Source organism: Leucoraja erinacea, chromosome 41 (assembly GCF_028641065.1).
Source record: "Leucoraja erinacea ecotype New England chromosome 41, Leri_hhj_1, whole genome shotgun sequence".
NCBI classification, from domain to species: domain Eukaryota; kingdom Metazoa; phylum Chordata; class Chondrichthyes; order Rajiformes; family Rajidae; genus Leucoraja; species Leucoraja erinaceus.
This window is the reverse complement of record NC_073417.1, coordinates 1,094,091-1,110,948: the sequence shown is the minus strand read 5'-3', so window position 1 is coordinate 1,110,948 and position 16,858 is coordinate 1,094,091. Positions and strand designations below refer to the sequence as shown.

The following is a 16,858-nucleotide window of genomic DNA, read 5'->3' as shown; positions in this document are numbered from 1 at the left end:
CAGCGCCAGAGACCCGGGTTCGATCCCGACAACGGGTGCTGTCTGTACGGAGTTTGCACGGTCTCCCCGTGACCTGCGTGGGTTTTCTCCGAGATCTCCGCTTTCCTCCCACACTCCAAAGAAGTCCAGGTTTGTAGGTTAATTGGCTTGGTGTAAATGTAAAAATTGTCCCTGGTGGGTGCAGGATAGTGTTAATGTGCGGGGATCGCTAGTCGGCGCGGACCCGGTGGGCCGAAGGGCCTGTTTCTGCGCCGCATCTCTAAACTAAAATAAACATCTGAAAGACATTTGGACAGGTACAGGAGAGGAATGGTTTAGAGGGATGTGGGCCAAATGTGGGCAGGTGGGACGTTGCAGCCAGGGTGGGCCAACCCAGGCGAGTCTCTGCGTGCCCGTCCTAGAAGTGGATCGTCAATCACTCATTATAATCGCTCCACGCTCTCAAATATTTATTTCAACAGCTGCATTTCTGGTCTTTACCTTGCACTAAACGTTATCCCCCTTATCCTGTATCTGTACACTGTGGACGGCTCGATTGTAATCATGTATTGTCTTTCCGCTGACTGGTTAGCACGCAACACAAGCTTTTCACTGTACCTCGGCACAAGTGACAATAAACTAAACTTAACAAGTGCAAAATCGACCTTTTTTTGGTCACGTCTTCAAAAAACTGCATCAGGTTTGTGAGACACGACCTCCCATGTACTAAACCATGATGACTATTCCTGATCAGTCCTCGTTCGTCTATATGCCCTTACCTCCTATCCCTCAGAATACTCTCCAGTAACTTTTCAACTACAGATGTTAAGCTCACCGGCCTATAGTTCCCAGAATTTTCCCTGCAGCCCTTCTTGAAAAGAAGCACAACATTTGCCACCCTCCAGTCTTCCGCCACCCCTCCTGTATTCAATGGCCATTTCTTTTCTACCTGTGATGCCACCTTCAAGGAGCTAGGTACTTTTGTGCTTGAACTCTTACAGAGTTAGATAGAGCTCTAGGGGCTGGCGGAGTCAAGGGATGTGGGGAGAAGGCAGGCACGGGTTATTGATTTGGGACGATCAGCCATGATCACAATGAATGGCGGTGCTGGTTCGAAGGGCCGAATGGCCTCCTCCTGCACCTATTTTCTATGTCTATGTTTCTATGTTTAACTTGTGCACCATATTATCCGACCAAACTGCCTGTGTAGGAAGGAAAGAGATGCTGGTTTAGATCGAAGATAGACACAAAACGCGGGAGTAACTCAGCAGGTCAGGCAGCATCTGTGGAGAACATGGATAGGTGACGTTTCACAGAGTGCTGGAGTAACTCAGCGGGTCAGACAGCATCTGTGGAGAACATGGATAGGTGACGTTTCACAGAGTGCTGGAGTAACTCAGCAGGGGTCAGGCAGCATCTGTGGAGAACATGGATAGGTGACGTTTCACAGAGTGCTGGAGTAACTCAGCGGGTCAGGCAGCATCTGTGGAGAACATGGATAGGTGACGTTTCGGGTCGAGACCCTTCTTCAGGCTGAGAGTCGGGGGGAGGGAGTCTAGAGATATGGGAGTGTAAGGTGTGATTATTATTGCCGTACTGACTGAGTGTCTTACGCGCACCTTATTAAAACATGGCACACAAAATGTGTTAACCTGGCTATAAACATAATGGGGGCAGGAAATTAAAACCGCCCGCAGGTTAATAAAAAATGGTGACTGTTGAGGCAGCAGAGCGGAAAACAAGTGGAATGTTTTCATCAACTACACACACCCCTGCTGGGCGCAGGGACATGGTAAACCTCTGCTGTACTTTAAATCATCTCCAGTGTCACATATAACTGAGGAACAAGCCGAACATGCTGACTGGGCTGATAATAGAACTAAGCATCATTTTTATCTCCGTTAGGGGCGGCACGGTGGCGCAGCGGTAGAGTTGCTGCCTCACTGCGCCAGAGACCCGGGTTCCGTCCTGACTACAGGTGCTGTCTGTACGGAGTTTGTACCTTCTCCCCGTGACCTGCGTGGGTTTTCTCCGGGTGCTCCGGTTTCCTCCCAAACTCCAAAGACGCGCTTGGCCCTCTGTAAATTGTCCCCAGTGTGCAGAATAACCCTAACCCTAACCCTAACCACCCTAACCCTATCCCTAACCCTAACCCTAACCCTAACCCTAACCCTATCCCTAACCCTAACCCTACCCTAACCCTAACCCTAACCCTATCCCTAACCCTAACCCTAACCCTAACCCTAACCCTAACCCTAACCCTAACCCTAACCCTAACCCTAACCCTAACCCTAACCCTAACCCTAACCCTAACCCTAACCCTAACCCCTACCCTAACCCTAACCCTAACCCTAACCCTAACCCTAACCCTAACCCTAACCCCTAACCCTAACCCTAACCCTAACCCTAACCCTATCCCTAACCCTAACCCCCTAACCCTAACCCTAACCCTAACCCTAACCCTAACCCTAACCCTAACCAACCCTAACCCTAACCCTAACCCTAACCCTAACCCTTAACCCTAACCCTATCCCTACCCTAACCCTAACCCTAACCCTAACCCTAACCCTAACCCTAACCCTATCCCTAACCCTAACCCTATCCCTAACCCTAACCCTATCCCTAACCCTAACCCTAACCCTAACCCTAACCCTAACCCTAACCCTAACCCTAACCCTAACCCTAACCCTAACCCTAACCCTAACCCTAACCCTAACCCTAACCCTAACCCTAACCCTAACCCTAACCCTAACCCTAACCCTAACCCTAACCCTAACCCTAACCCTAACCCTATCCCTAACCCTAACCCTAACCCTATCCCTAACCCTAACCCTAACCCTAACCCTAACCCTAACCCTAACCCACCCTAACCCTATCCCTAACCCTAACCCTAACCCTATCCCTAACCCTAACCCTATCCCTAACCCTATCCCTAACCCTAACCCTAACCCTAACCCTAACCCTAACCCTATCCCTAACCCTAACCCTAACCCTAACCCTAACCCTAACCCTAACCCTAACCCTAACCCTAACCCTAACCCTATCCCTAACCCTAACCCTAACCCCCTCCCTAACCCTAACCCTAACCCTAACCCTAACCCTAACCCTAACCCTAACCCTAACCCTATCCCTAACCCTAACCCTAACCCTAACCCTAACCCTAACCCTAACCCTATCCCTAACCCTAACCCTAACCCTAACCCTAACCCTAACCCTAACCCTAACCCTAACCCTAACCCTAACCCTATCCCTAACCCACCCTAACCCTATCCCTAACCCTAACCCTAACCCTATCCCTAACCCTAACCCTAACCCTAACCCTAACCCTAACCCTAACCCTAACCCTAACCCTATCCCTAACCCTAACTCCAAAACTAAACTAAGCTGTGGTCAAGTCAAGCCTCAATAGTGTTTAATGTAGTGACAAGTGTGTGTCGGATAGTATTAATGTGTGGGGATCGCTGGTCAGAGCGGACTCGGTGGGCCAATGGGCCTGTTCCGAGCTGTATGTCTAAACTAAACTAAACTAAACTAAACTAAACTAAACTAAACTAAACTAAACTAAACTGAACTAAACTAAACTAAACTGAACTGGACTGGACTAGACTAGACCAAACCAAACCAAACCAAACCAAACCAAACCATCCTAAACCAAACACAAAAATTAAATTATCTCATGTATCGGAGTAAGGGGATATGCGGAGAAGGCAGGAACGGGGTACTGATTGTGGATGATCAGTCATGATCATATTGAATGGCGATGCTGGCTCGAAGGGCGGAATGGCCTACTCCTGCACCTATTGTCTATTGTCTATTGTCTAATACTCTTAGACAACTCTATAGCACAACTGTAATATAATATCCCAACTTCTCTACTCAATACTCTGACTGATGAAGGCCAATGAATCAAAAATCTCCATGTGATTCCTCTTTCAGGGAATGATGTACCTGCCATCCTAGAGCCCTCTGCTGCACAACACACCCTGCCTGTCTGTGACACCACTTTCCAGGTGCGACAGAGGTTCACCTGCATCTCCTCCAACCTCATCTATTGCATCCGCTGCTCTAGATGTCAGCTGATCTACATCGGTGAGACCAAGTGGAGGCTTGGCGATCGCTTCGCCCAACACCTCCAATCGGTTCGCAATAACCAACCTGATTTCCCGGTGGCTCAGCACTTCAACTCCCCCTCCCATTCACAATCCGACCTTTCTGTCCTGGGCCTCCTCCATGGTCAGAGAGAGTCCCACCGCTAATTGGAGGAGCAGCGCCTCATATTTTGCTTGGGCAGTTTACACCCCAGCGGTATGAACATTGACCTCCAATTTCAGGTAGTCCTTGCTTTCTCCCTCCTTCCCCTCCCCTTCCCAGCTCTCCCACAGCCCACTGTCTCCGCCTCTTCCTTTCTTCTCCCCCCCCCCCCCACATCAGTCTGAAGAAGAGTCTCGACCTGAAACGTTACCTATTCCTTCGCTCCATAGATGCTGCCTCACCCGCTGAGTTTCTCCAGCGTTTTTATCTACCTTCCACTTTCAAGGAACTGTGTAGATCAGGGGATGGGAAACCTTGTTCTACATAGGGGCCGGAACGCATGTGTGAGCGGGTGGGTGGCCACATCTATCACGTGTACACATGGATCCCACCCCCGTCCCGCCCCGGCTGGCGGGCATCAAATCATGTGTTCACGTGCCGGCGGCTTAGCGCAGGATACGGTACAGCCAGAGCTCGGCGCTCAGCGGGCCGGAGGAAGTTGGGTTGCGGGCCGCATTCGGCCCTGGGGCCGTAGGTTGCCCACCCCTGATGTAGATGAACTCTGTTAAGGGAACTATGTGCCTGCCGTCTGAAGAATGGGTCTCGAACCCGTAACATCACCCGTTCCTTCTCTCCAGAGACGCTGCCTGTCCCAGCATTTTGCGTCTATCCTTGGTGTAAACCAGCATCTGCAGTTCCTTCCTCCACTCCTAGATCCCTCTGCTCCACCACAATCCTCTGATGCCACTTTCATTCCTATTCTCAGTCCGCCTTCATCTACGTGATCTCCCGGTTGCCAAACACTTTAACTCCCCCTCCCATTCCCACACTGACCTTTCTGTCCTGGGCCTCCTCCATTGTCAGAGTGAGGCCCAGCGCAAATTGGAGGAACAGCACCTCATATTTCACTTCAGCAGCTTACACCCCAGTGGTGTGAACATTGACTTCTCTAACTTCATCACCTCGGCATTCCTTCTCTCGGTCCCTTGCCTGGGATCGGCATTCCAACCGCGGCCTGCGGATTTCCGCCATCGTGGAGCTCGCAGTCTCGGGTAGAGACCGCTGTCGGGAAGCTGCAAACGACGCAGAAGGTTTCGACCAGCCTAGACCCGGGGTCAGATCGCCCGGCGTGGGGGAGCTGAGATCCCCCCCCCCGATGCAGGAGCTGATCGCCCCGATGCGGAGAGCCCGAACACCGCCGGCTACGGGAGCCAAGATCGTCCCGTCAACGCAGCGCTCGAGGCCCCCAACCATGGGAGAACAAAGAAGGGAAGAGATTGAACTTCGTTTCGCCTTCCATCACAGTGGGGAATGTGGAGGAGTCACTGTGGTGGATGTTTATGTTAAAATGTGCTTTGTGTGTCTTGTTGTTTTTTATTGGTATGACTGCACGGCAAATCAAATTCCTCGTATGCTAATAAAGCATTATTATGATTATGATTATCCTTCCCCCACCCTAGTTGTCCTGCTAATTCCACTGTTCATATCCCTTCATTGTCACCTCTTCCAGAGCCAACAATGGACCATTGTGGGCTCCACCTTTCCTGGGTCATCGGTGATTCAGTGAACTCTGCTTTGTCCTACGTACCTTTTCATACCTCTAGTTTCCGTCTCCAATAGTTAATCGGCTTCGGTAAATTGTAAATTGCCCTTAGTGTGTAGGATAATGCGAGTGTGAATGGCTGATCGATAGTAGGTGCGAACTCGGGGGGGCCGAAGGGCTTGTTTCCGTGCTGTAAATTCTCTAAAGTAAATTAAAGTGCGTAGGAAAGAATTGCAGGTGCTGGTTTACAACAAACATAGGCACAACATGCTGGAGTAATTCAGCGGGACGGCACCTCATATTTCACTTGGGCAGCGTACAACCCAGCGGTTTGACTATTGACTTCTCCAACTTCAAGCACTCAGTCTAAAGAAGAGTCTCGACCCGAAACCTCACCTCTTCCCTTTCGCCAAAGATGCTGCCTGACCCGCTGAGTTACTCTAGCTGTTTTGTCTCGATCCAAGATCCCTCTGTTCTATAGTTGCTGGATTGAGAACAGGCTAGAGATGAAGCCTCAGGCAAGAGATGATATGCTCAGTGTAGTCAACTCGAAACAGAATTGGAGCGCTCAGCATAGAGTGACTGTATCACTGCTTCTTTGACCAAAGCTGCCCAGCGGGAACATAGAACAGCTACATTTACCCTGAAGCCATTTACGGATTATAAGTACTCCACAGCTTTGAAGAATAATACTTCAGTTTCGCAAATACTGGAACCTAAAATGCAGCTTTGTAGGATCTTGGTCAGGCTGCATGTGGAGTATTGCATGTGCAGTTCTGATCACCTCCATGAGGGGGGCTTTGGAGAGGGTGCGGAGGAGGTTTACCACAATGATGCCTGGAGTAGGAGGCATTGACTACAGGGAGACGTCACGGTTATGAGCCTGTCCCACTTACGCAAGTTTTTTTCAGCGACAGCCGGCACCCGTCATAGGTCTCTGCGGGTCGCTGAAAATTTTCAACGTTGAAAATCCAGAACAAGGTACGAAATGTCGCCAGGGTGTCGCCTGCATGGTCGTGAGTAGTCTCCTCAGTCGTCCAAAGAGTCAATAGACAATAGACAATAGACAATAGGTGCAGGAGAAGGCCGTTCGGCCCTTCGAGCCAGCACCGCCATTCAACGTGATCATGGCTGATCATCCCCAATCAGTGCCCCGTTCCTGCCTTCTCCCCATATCCCCTGACTCCACTACCTTTAAGAGCCCTATCTAGCTCTCGCTTGAAAGCATCCAGAGAACTGGCCTCCACCGCCCTCTGAGGCAGAGAATTCCACAGATTCACAACTCTCTGGGTGAAAAAGTGTTTCCTCGTCTCTGTTCTAAATGGCTTACCCCTAATTCTTAAACTGTGGCCCCTGGTTCTGGACTCCCCCAACATCGGGAACATGTTTCCTGTCTCTAGCATGTCCAAACCCATAATAATCTTACATGTTTCAATAAGATTCCCTCTCATCGTTCTAAACTCCAGAGTGTACAAGCCCAGCCGCTCCATTCGCTCAGCATATGACAATAGACGGAGATAGGGTAGACAGTCAGAATCTTCTTCCCAGGATGTAAAAATCAAATACTAGAGGCCAGAGCTTTTCTTTTGAAGAATTGGGGCAAAGTTCAAAGGAGTTTAAAAGTTTAAAGGTCTCTTGCCCAGAGTAGGGGAATAGAGGACCAGAGGACAGAGGTTTAAGGTGAAGGGGAAAAGATTTAATAGGAATCTGAATTCCTTCGCTCCATAGATGCTGCCTCACCCGCTGAGTTTCTCCAGCATTTTTGTCTAAATAAGAATCTGGGGGGTAACTTGTTCTCACAAAGGGTGGTGGGTGTATGGAACAAGCTGCCAGTGGAAGCAGTTGAGGCTGGGACTATCCCAACATTTAAGAAACAGTTAGACAGGTACATGGACAGGACAGGTTTGGAGGGACACAAAAATATTGGAGTGTCTGGTTGACTCTTGACTCTTGAAGGAAATAGGCAACGTTTCGGCCTGAAACGTCGCCTATTTCCTTCGCTCCATAGATGCTGCTGCACCCGCTGAGTTTCTCCAGCATTTTTGAGTACCTTCGATTTTCCAGCATCTGCAGTTCCTTCTTAAACAGGTTTGGAGGGATAAGTGGCTTTTGAATAAACTGATGGACACGCAGGGAATGACGGGATTTGGATTGTGTGCAGGCAGATAAGAGTTTGAGAAGGTGTAGAAGCTTGAAAGCTGTAACGTCCAGGTTTGGGAGCAGCTTCTTCCTTACAATATACAAACAACACACACAGACAGCATCCGAGGTCAGGATTGAACCCGGGTCTCTGGCGCTGTGAGGCAGCAGCTCGAATACCATGTGCTGTAATTTTGCACACTAATTTTGTGTGGGACCTTGTCAAAGGCTTTTTGAAAGTCCAGATACGCCACATTCACTGGCTCTCCCTTATCCATTCTACTTGTTACATCCTCAAAAAATTCCAATAGATTAGTCAAGCATGATTTCCCCTTCGTAAATCCATGCTGACTTTGACCGATCCTGTCACTGCTTTCCAAATGCGCTGCTATAACATCTTTAACAATCGACTCCAGCATCTTCCCCACTACCGATGAAAGGCTAACTGGTCTAAAATTCCCCGTTTTCTCTCTCCCTCCTTTCTTAAAACGTGGAGTTACTTTGGCTACCCTCCACAGGAACTGATCCAGAGTCGAGAGAACATTGGAAAATGATCACCAATGCATCCACAATTTCTAGGGCCACCTCCTTGAGTTCTCTGGGATGCAGACCATCAGGCCCTGGGGATTTATCTGCCTTCAGTCCCAACAGTTCACCTGACGCCATTTCCTGACTAATGTCGATTCCCTTCAGTTCCTCCCTCCCACTAGATCCTCGGTCCCCTAGTATTTCTTGGAGATTGTTTGTGTCTTCTTTAGTGAAGACAGAACCAAAGTACTTGTTTAACTGGTCAGCCATTTCCTTGTTTCCCATTATAAATTCACCTGTCTCTGACTGTAAGGGACCTACCTTTGTCTACACTAATCTTTGCAGCGTAGGTTCACAAGGTTAATTCCCGGGATGGCGGGACAGTCATGTGCTGCGAGAATGGAGCAGCTGGGCTTGTACACTCTGGAGTTTAGAAGGATGAGAGGGAATCTTATTGAAACATATAAGATTATTAAGGGTTTGGACACGCTAGAGGCAGGAAACATGTTCCCGATGTTGAGGGAGTCCAGAACCAGGGGCCACATTTTAAAAATAAGGGGTAAGCCATTTAGAACGGAGATGAGGAAATACATTTTCACACAGAGAATGTACAAACTCCATATGGACAGCACCCTTAGTCAGGTTGGAACCCGGGTCTCTGGCACTATGAGGCAGCAACTCTACCGCTGCGCCACCGTGCCGCTCTTAATCAGGTTAAGAGCTAGCTGGCAGGGAGAACTAGCGAGCTACAGCCACATGGGGGCAGTGACAACATGTCTCCCAACTTTCCGCAACCACGTAAGCCATGTTGAGCAAAACATGCTGGAAGAACACAACAGGTCAGGCAGCCTCTGTGGAAGGAAATGGCCAAACCACGTTTTGGAATGGTAGTACTGTTTACATGGATACATAGATACATAGAAACATAGACAATAGGTGTAGGAGGATGCCATTTGGCCCTTGGAGTCAGCACCGCCATCAATGTGATCATGGCTGATCATCCATAATCAGTACCCCGTTCCTGCCTTCTCCCAAATCCTCTTGATTCTGCTAGCCTTAAGAGCCCTATCTAACTCTCTTTTGAATGCATCTCGGTTTTAAAGGATTTCCCCCTTATCCTTAAGCTGTGACCCCTTGTCCTGGACTTCCCCAACATCGGGAGCAATCTTCCTGCATCTAGCCTGTCCAACCCCTTAAGAATTTTGTAAGTTTCTATAACATCCCCTCTCAATCTCCTAAATTCTAGAGAGTATAAACCAAGTCTATCCAGTCTTTCTTCATAAGACTGTCCTGACATCCCAGGAATCAGTCTGGTGAACCTTCTCTGCACTCCCTCTATGGCAATAATGTCCTTCCTCAGATTTGGAGACCAAAACTGTACGCAAGATCTTCAGTTTCCTCCCACACTACTTGACTTGGTATGATTGTAAATTGTCCCTCGTGTGTGTAGGATAGTGTAAGTGTGCGGGGATCGCTGGTCGGTGGGCCATAGGGCCTGTTTCCACGCTGTATCTCTAAACTAAACTATTGCCCCGATTCCCCTACTCTGGGCAAGAGATTTATCAGGCAACTGAATCATCCTACCACAACCAGAGAGCAGTCCTGAACTACTATCTACCTCATTGGTGACCCTCGGTCTATCTGTGATCAGACTTTTCCGGCTTTGCCTTGCACCAAACGTTATTCCCTTATCATGTATCTGTACACTGTGGACGGCTCGATTGCAATCATGTATTGTCATTCCACTGACTGGTTAGCATGCAACAAAAGCTTTCTAGACAATAGACAATGGACAATAGGTGCAGGAGTAGGCCATTTGGCCATTCGAGCCAGCACCGCCATTCAATGTGAATGTGATCATCCCCAATCAGTACCCCGTTCCTGCCTTCTCCCCATATCCCCTGACTCCGCTAACTTTAAGAGCCCTATCTAGCTCTCTCTTGAAAGTATCCAGAGAACCTACCTCCACCGCCCTCTGAGGCAGAGAATCCCACACTCACCACTCTCTCTGTGAAAAAGTGTTTCCTCATCTCCGTTTTAAATGGCTTACCCCTTATTCTTAAACTGTAGCCCCTGGTTCAGGACTCCCCCAAAATCGTGAACATGTTTCCTGCCTCTAGCGTGTCCAAGCCCTTAACAATCTTATATGTTTCAATAAAATCCCCTCTCATCCTCTAAACTCCAGAGTGCACAAGCCCAGCTGCTCCATACTCTCAGCATATGACAGTCCCGCCATCCCGGGAATTAACCTTGTAAACCTACGCTGCACTCCCTCAATAGCAAGAATGTCCTTCCTCAAATTAGGGGACCTAACCCTTAAATGTCCAAACCCGTATTAATCTTTATTTAATTCACATGTTTAATCAATAATGTTTTAATATTAATGTTTAATGTTTTATGTATCATTCGTAATTGTCACTGTATGTCATGTTGCGGGCGGAGCACCGAGGCAAATTCCTTGTATGTGAATACGTGGTCAATAAGCTTATTCATTCATTCATTCACTGTACCTCGGTACACGTGACAATAAACGAAACTGAGACTGATCACCCCCTCATCCCCCTGTGCCCCAAGGAACAGTCCCAGCCTGGATCTGACATCCAGCCCTTGTCGGGGGTAGAGCCCTGGTAATTCCTTGCAGCTTGCGTTAGAAACAATAGCTCCTGTGGGGTTGTTTTGGCATCGAGAAAATGCTTGCAGTTCCCAGGAGACCTGTTGCTGGCCAAGACGAGAGCAGGATAGGAGCAATCTTGTAGTTGATGTCTCATTTATCAGCAAGGGATGGGGCCTGTGTCTAGTTAACAAGAGACCAGGGAGGAAAGTTGCGTACCTTCCGAAGGCTGTGCCAAGAAAAGGGCTGAGCAGTCACGGGCTGCATTTCCAATTATCCAGGAGTCGAGCCTTTGATGAGTGCCAGCCAGAAACCATTCAATCAAGAAAAAGAAATTAACGTCACAGAGAGAAAAAAAAAAACGAGAGATTCTTGAGCCATGTTGGACACGTTCAATTTCAGTTTAGTTTTCGTTGGGAGATCCAGGGCGGACACAAGCCCTTGGGCCCACCCAGTCCGCGCCGACCACCCATCCCCGCACATTAACACACACACTAAGGACAATGGTTAAAAATCATTTTACACCAAGCCAATTAATCTCCAATCTTTGGAGTGTGGGGAGAAACCGAAGATCTCAGAGAAAACCCACGCAGGTCACGGGGAGAAGGTACAAACTCCGTACAGACAGCACCCCTAGTCAGGATCGAACCCGCTTCTGCCTGACCCGCTGAGTTACTCCAGCACTTCATGCCATAGAATGATACAGCGTGGATACAGGCCCTTCGGCCCAACTTGCCCACAGCAACCAACATGCTACACTACACTACAACTACACTAGTCTTACCTGCCTGCGTTTGGCCCAAATCCCTCTAAACCTGCCCTATCCTCGTACCTGTCTAAATATTGTTATTTTACATGTCTCAACTAGCCCCACTGGCAGCTCATAGCCCTCTGTGTGAAAAAGTTGCCCCTGACGTTCCTATTTATCCATTTCCCTCATCTTAAAATGATTCCCCCTGGATCTTGATTCCCATACTCTGGGTAAAAGACTCATCCTGCATTCACCCGATCTATTCCCCTCATGGTTCAGTACCCCACCCCTCAGTAAGATCACCCCTCATCCCCCAGTGTCCCAGCCTGCTCAACCTCTCCCTATATTTATTGGAGAAAACCTTTTTTATTGGAGAAGACAAATCACCTCAAAACAAAACGCCGCAGCGGACTCCTGACGGGCACCCGAAAAAGGGACCGCATCACCCCGATCCTGGCCTCTCTCCACTGGCTCCCTGAGCGGTTCCGAATAAATGTCAAGTTCCTCCTTTATGTCTACAAAGCCCTTAATGGGCTTGCCCCCTCCTACATCAAAAGTCTGTTCACCCACCACTCCACCTCCAGGTCCCTCAGATCGGCCGACTTGGGGTTACTGAACATCCCGCGGTCTAGGCATAAGCTCGGGCGACCGCGCCTTTGCGGTTGCAGCTCCTAGACTGTGGAACAGCATCCTTCTTCCCATCAGAACTGCCCCCTCCATCGACTCCTTTAAATCGAGACTTAAAACTCATCTCTACTCTCAAGCCTTTCTTGACGTCCTCTGAGGGAGGGCTACATGTATGTATTTATGTATGTACTTAATCTATGAACCATTGTTGTGTAACGTTAGTACCTCCACCAATGTAAAGCACTTTGGCCAACGAGAGTTGTTTTTTAAATGTGCTTTAGAAATAAAAGTGACTTGACTTCAGCTTGTAAAATGGATGACCCCTTAGTTTTCATCTGCCCCTTTCAGTCTAAAATGTTCCCATAAAAGGAAAAATATCTTTTCCACAAACACCAGTCAACATCTCTGAAGTTCTTACGAGTTTCAATAAAGTTTACTCGCAACTCCTGCAATTAAAATGTTTGTCTGCTCAACATTTCCTCATAAGGCAATTTGTCCGTTCTTTATTGGTCTCGTAAACGTCTCCAAAGGCTTCTTATCCTTCCGTAAATAGGGAGATTACTAGAGTCCACCGCATTCTGGCAGCGTGGCGACACAGCGGTAGAGTTGCTGCCTCACAGCGCCAGAGACCCGGGTTCCATCCTAACTACGGGTGCTGTCTGTAACGGAATCTGTATGTTTGCCCCGTGACCTGCGTGGGTTTCCTCCGAGGACTTGTCTCTGGTGTAGGGTAGTGTTAGTGTGCGGGGATCGCTGGTCGGCGCGGACTCGGTGGGCCGCAGGGCCTGTTTCCGCGCTGTATCTCTGAACTAAAGCTGTCAACATCCACGTCGATTGCCCGAGACGGCTGCATGCCCCTTTTCCGGGGTTATGTCCGTGCCCGGGTGGTGTTAGAGAGGTACTACGCGATGTCCAGGACTGCGGGGGGGTTGAATGCATCCTTGACAAGGAGTGAAAGATAGTTGTATGTAGACAAAAAAGCTGGAGAAACTCAGCGGGTGAGGCAGCATCTATGGAGCGATGGAATAGGTGACGCTTCGGGTCGAGACCCTTCTTTAGACTGATAGTTGTATAATTGTTATCCTTTGTCATGTATTATGGTTCTGTTTTGCTTTTTACAGCACTGTATATATTACTTTAATATTTTAATAAATATTTTTGATTTAAAAAAAATATATATATATATCCACACCGACCATCACACAGGATCCTAAAAGTCTATTTTTCCACCAATCCCAGTTTCTCAGGGAATCTGATCAAGTTTTCCGATCGAGTGAGAATGTATGATGGAAACAAGTGTCCTACCTTTTATCCCGTCTGAATCTTCAGGATAAAGGTGATCTTCATTCTGCTGAGATCAGCTTCAGGGAACTCAATGGGACCTGCAATGCACAGGCAAGGATATTAACTCTTTGATCTTTGCTCGACTCAAACACATTGTCTGTGAAAGGGTCTCACCCTGAAACGTCACCCATTCCTCCTCCCCAGAAATGCTGCCTGTCCCGCTGAGTTTCTCCAGCAGTTTTGTGTCTGTCTTCAAACGCGTTCCCCACAGTCCAAGTCACCGAGACGCAAGACGCAGAACTCCAAGATTCAAGAGAGCTTATTGTCATGTGCCCCAGATAGGACAATGAAATTCTTGCTTTGCTTCAGCACAACATAACATAGTAGGCATAAATAAATACCGAACAGATCAGTGTGTCCATATACCATTGAATATATATATATACACACATAAATAAGCATATAAATTGCAATGGGCTATTAATGATCAGAGTTTTGTTTGAGTTGAGTTTAATAGCCTGATGGATGTGGGGAAGCAGCTATTCCTGAACCTGGACGTTGCAGTCTTCAGGCTCCTGTACCTTCTACCTGAACGTAGCAGGGAGATGAGTGTGTGGCCAGGATGGTGTGGGTCTTTGATGATACTGCCAGCCTATTTGAGGCAGCGACTGCGATAGATCCCCTCGATGAGAGGGAGGTCAGAGCCGATGACGGACTGGGCAGTGTTTACTACTTTTTGTAGTCTCTTCCGCTCCAGGGCGCTCAAGTTGCCGAACCAAGCCACGATGCAACCGGTCAGCGTGCTCTCTACTGTGCACCTGTAGATGTTCGATCCACAGGACCCGATGAGACAGGTACTTTGTAAAGTTATATTTTCTCTTTTGTTACTTGATTACAATTGCGTAATCGTGTATTGTCTTTCCACTGACTGGATAGCACGCAACAAAAGCTTTTCCTTGTACTCCGATACACGTGACTAATAGAACAAACTAAGCTGAACTGATTAATGTTGAAGAAAGAACTGCAGATGCTGGAATAATCGAAGGTAGACAAAAATGCTGGAGAAACTCAGCGGGTGAGGCAGCATCTATGGAGTGAAGGAATAGGTGACGTTTCGGGGCTGAGACTGATGTGGGGGTGGGGGGGTGATGGGAAGAAGAAAGGAAGAGGTGGAGACAGTGGGCTGTGGGAGAGCTGGGAAGGGGGGAGAAAGCAAGGACTACCTGAACTGAACTGAGACTAGTTTATGAGCCAAATAATGTCCCTAAATGTCTCATAATCTACAGTGAATGAAAGCTGTCACAGCAGAGGTTTAATAGCAGTGAGGTACAGATTAGAGCAGGGTGGGGCATTCTGTCAGGAGGAGGTTTAATGGCTGTTCATTCACCTGGCACAGGTGAGTACATCGGTCAACAGCTCTGTGTTGGAAACACTGTCAGAGAAAGGACCACGGGGGGTGGAGGAAGATAGTCACAGAGAAATGTGAGGTGTTACATTTTGGAAAGTCTAACATGGCCACAACCTACACAATGATAGGGCTCTGGGGGGTGTTGCAGAGAAGAGGGATCTAGGAGTGTAGGTACAATAAACAAAAGGTGCAGGAGTAGGCCATTTGGCCCTTCAAGCCAGCATCGCCATTCAATGTGATCATGGCTGATCATCCCCAATCAGTACCCCGTTCCTTCCTTCACCCCATATCCCCTGACTCCGCTATTCCTAAGAGCCCTATCTAGCTCTCTCTTCAAAGCATCTAGAGAACCTGCCTCCACCGCCCTCTGAGGCAGAGAATTCCACAGACTCACCACTCTCTCTGTGTGAAAAAGTGTTTCCTCGTCTCCGTTCTAAATGGCTTACACCTTATTCTTAAACTGTGGTGGCCCCTGGTTCTGGACTCCCCCAATATCGGGAACATGTTTCCTGCCTCTAGATTGTCCAAACCCTTAATAAGACTGGTTAGCACGCAACAAAAGCTTTTCACTGTACCTCGGTACACGTGACAATGAACTAAACTAAACTAAACTAGGCACATGACCATAAACTACATTTAACTAAATTAAAGTAAACTAAACTTAATTAAACTAAATGTGGGGTCCTAGGTTATGTATCTAAGATTCCTTGTGATCTCTAATTACAGAAACATGAAAACTAAACGCGTCTGCAGATAAAAAGCTGCTTTCATAATCAGTCTCAGAATGCCCGGAGGTAGTGTCGAACACGAGTATTAGGCAACAGCTAAATGATTAAATGAGTTCTTGTTCTTACCAAATTGACATCACAAAATGCACTTCAGTAAAGTGTACGTGTCATTAAATTTTCACCATCTTGACTGACACCTCAACCCCTTTCATGTGTAGGAGGGAACTGCAGATGCTGGTTTAAACCAAATATAGGAAACAAAATGCTGGTGTAACTCAGCGGGTCAGGCAGCATCTGTGGAGAACATGGATAGGTGACGTTTCACAGAGTGCTGGAGTAACTCAGCGGGTCAGGCAGCATCTGTGGAGAACATGGATAGGTGACGTTTCGGGTCGAGACCCTTCTTCGAACTGAGATTCAGGGGAGAGGGAAATGACAGATAAGAAAAAGGTATAGAACAAATGAATGAAAGGTATTGAAAAAAAAAAATCAAAGCCCCCCCCCCCCCCTCCAGCTTTCTCCCCTCCACACTTCCCGAAACATCACTAATTCCTTCTATCCGGAGATGCTGCCTGACCCGCTGAGTTACTCCAGCACTGTGTGAAACGTCACCTATCCATGTTCTCCACAGATGCTGCCTGACCCGCTGAGTTACTCCAGCACTCTGTGAAACGTCACCTATCCATGTTCTCCACAGATGCTGCCTGACCCGCTGAGTTACTCCAGCACTCTGTGAAACGTCACCTATCCATGTTCTCCACAGATGCTGCCTGACCCGCTGAGTTACTCCAGCACTCTGTGAAACGTCACCTATCCATGTTCTCCACAGATGCTGCCTGACCCGCTGAGTTACTCCAGCACTCTGTGTCTAATCCCTTTCATGTGGTATTCACTCACTTTGGATCGAGACTAGACAAGACTAAAAATAATGACAGATTCTGTGTGCAATTCCTTGAATGTATATCCCGAAGCAAAAATGAGGGAAGACAAAACAGATCCCACATCCTGA

General features: G+C 48.0%; 1 protein-coding gene across 1 annotated transcript in view; it reads right to left on the bottom strand.

Annotated features, from left to right (window-relative positions):
* Window positions 1-14,557, bottom strand: part of LOC129714799 (teneurin-3) — a 133,922-nt gene extending 119,365 nt beyond the window's left edge. The window contains exon 1 of the mRNA XM_055664645.1: window positions 13,735-14,557. The gene's annotated coding sequence lies outside the window, so the exon portion shown is untranslated. The remainder of the gene's footprint in view (window positions 1-13,734) is intronic.
* Between the last annotated feature and the right edge of the window lie 2,301 nt (window positions 14,558-16,858).